Source organism: Heterodontus francisci, chromosome 5 (genome assembly GCF_036365525.1).
Source record: "Heterodontus francisci isolate sHetFra1 chromosome 5, sHetFra1.hap1, whole genome shotgun sequence".
Classification (NCBI taxonomy): Eukaryota; Metazoa; Chordata; class Chondrichthyes; order Heterodontiformes; family Heterodontidae; genus Heterodontus; species Heterodontus francisci.
Window position 1 is genome coordinate 124,526,377 of NC_090375.1, and position 2,530 is coordinate 124,528,906.

The window sequence follows — 2,530 nt, forward strand, 5'->3', positions numbered from 1 at the left end:
TCGGTTAGCTTTCTTTGCCATTAAGAGTTCATGAAAAAAAACCCTCTGGTTAGCTATTTGATCTATAAACACTAGTCAGTCTCCTGCGGTGTTGAACACAGGATTTCAAGACCCACTGCAGTTTTCAGCTCAGCCATGGTTAGAGGGTAAGGACAAGGGAAGATGGAGGAGGCATTCAGGGAGGAAGGGCAGGGGAGAGGAAGATGAAGAGAGAGGGTAGAATGGGAAGGAAGGGAAAATGGGGAGGGATAAGAGAGGAAAAGGGGGAATAGCTCAGGAAAATATCTCAGCAGGGTAGAACTTAGGCCATGAACCTGCTGGAGGCAGAGCGGGTAGGCAGGGAAACTCTGTAGGGCAGGAGTTGAGGGAGGCTAATTATTAGCAAGGAATTTGAATACATTTTTAAAGAGTTGTTTGGTGGGGAAGGGATCTGCTTAGTGAGTGGAAAGAACAAGCAACAGCATGGGGAATTAAAGTAAGTTGTCAAAAACCTTAACTACTTTTTTGGCAGAGTGTCATTGACCTGAAATGTTAACTCTGTTCCTCTCTCCACAAATGCTGCCTAACCTGCTGAGTATTTCCAGCATTTTCTGTTTTTATTTCAGATTTCCACCATCTACAGTGTTTTGCTTTAGTTAAAAACCTTAATTGTGTGTTGATCAACTCGCACAAATGTGAAAAGTGCTGCTGTACATTAAAATAGTGACTACACTTTAAAAGGCATTGAAGCACTTTGGGGCATCTGAAATTGTGAAAAATACTATCTTTCTTTATAAGCAGGCCTGGATTTTTTAACCAATTGTTGAGAGTGACATTTCTTCATTTCTCTATAAGCCTTTTTTCAGATTTGTACAGGAGATAAGGCATTATGGTGTTACTAATGTTAGCTTGCCGAACACTGAAAATCTCTCTCATAGCACCACCTACAGGCAAAACAGGAATTGCAGGTAAATGGAATGGAAAAATGGTTACTTGACATAGGGGTTTACAATGCATTTGGAAAGGGAATGTTATAATCCACCACTCATTTTTAACTGATAGTAGATTCAGGAAGCAATTCATAAATCTTCTGCCAAAGTGATCAATTGAGAGAACTGCTGTGGAAATTCCAGTTTCAGGTCACCTTGACAGCGACAAGCAGTGCCATTCCTTTCTTCAGGTTTGTCTGGAAGCTTAATTTTCCTGTACACATATTGCCTAACTCTTAAAACAATGTTTTAATTAAAGTGCCTACTATATCTACAAAAGCAAAGTATGGTAGATGCAGGAAATCTGAAATAAAAACAGAAAATTGCTGTAAATACTTATTAGGTCTGGCAGCATCTCTGAAGAGAGAAACAGAGTTAACATTTCAGGTTGATGACCTTTCATCAGAACCCATACTAAATCTAGAACTGCATACTGGATGGATGCTGGGTGAATGGGCAAATTGACCATAGCACCATGGTGCAGGAAGCCATTCAATTGGGGGGGGGAGTGAAAAGGAATGTGATAGTGATAGGGGAAAGTATAGTCAGTGGGATAGATACTGTTCTCTGCAGCTGCAACAGGGAGTTCCGAAGGTTGTGTTGCATATCGGGTGCCAGGGTAAGAGACATTTCCTCATGGCTGGAGAGGACCTTGGAGTGGGAGGGAAAGGATCCAGTTGTCGTGGTCCACATAGGAACCAACAACATAGGTAAACCTAGGTATGAGGTTGTTCTGAGAGAGTCTGAGGAGTTAGGGTCCAAATTAAAGCACAGAACCTCAAAGGTGATAATCTCTGGATTGTTACCTGAACCACGTGCTATTTTGCATAAAGTCAAACAGATTGGAGAATTAAATGTGTGACTCAAAGAGTGGTGTGTGAAGAAGGGGTTAGGCGGGAATGTAAGCTGTGAGGAGGACGCAGAGGCTGCAAAGAGACACAGACAGATTGAATGAGTGGGCAACAGATGGCAGATGGAGTATAATGTGGGAGTTGTGAGATAATTCACTTTGGTAGTAAGAATAGAGAAACAGAATATTTTTTTAAAAGGCATGAAACTTTTATTTATTCAGTTTCTCGGCCTTTTGGCTAAGATCAAGTGTAGTATCTGTTCTTATCAGTGCTTATTTGATTGAGAAGAGACCATGATCATTGCCTTTTGATCCTGGGGAAGCTTTGAGTAAAATGGCTATAACCAATTTTCGAGCTTCGGGCCAGGGAGTGCGCAACACAGTTCGGGTGGTCGTGAAGGACAAGGAAGGAGATGCACCGGTCGATCGCACCTTCTTCATCAAGAAAATTCTCTTCGATTGCTGCGGATTTCAAGCGACGGACGTCTTCTGCCTGCAGGATTTTCCCAGCAGTGGATACTTCGACGTGACGTTCCGGAACGTGGCGGGATGCATCAAGTTCCTGAAGGCGTTCAAGGAGAAAGGGGACCGGGCGCCACTGTCGATCCTCACAGCGGAGCCGCTCTTCACGCTTCCGTCACAACGGGACCGGGTGGTGATGATTCACCTCTACAACCCCCATGTTCCGGTGGTGGATGTACTCACCTTTCTC

At 43.3% G+C, this 2,530-nt stretch overlaps 1 pseudogene; it reads left to right on the plus strand.

Annotated features, from left to right (window-relative positions):
- The first annotated feature begins 2,036 nt into the window (after nt 1–2,036).
- On the plus strand, nt 2,037–2,145 carry LOC137370352 (U2 spliceosomal RNA; annotated as a pseudogene).
- The last annotated feature ends 385 nt before the right edge of the window (nt 2,146–2,530 follow it).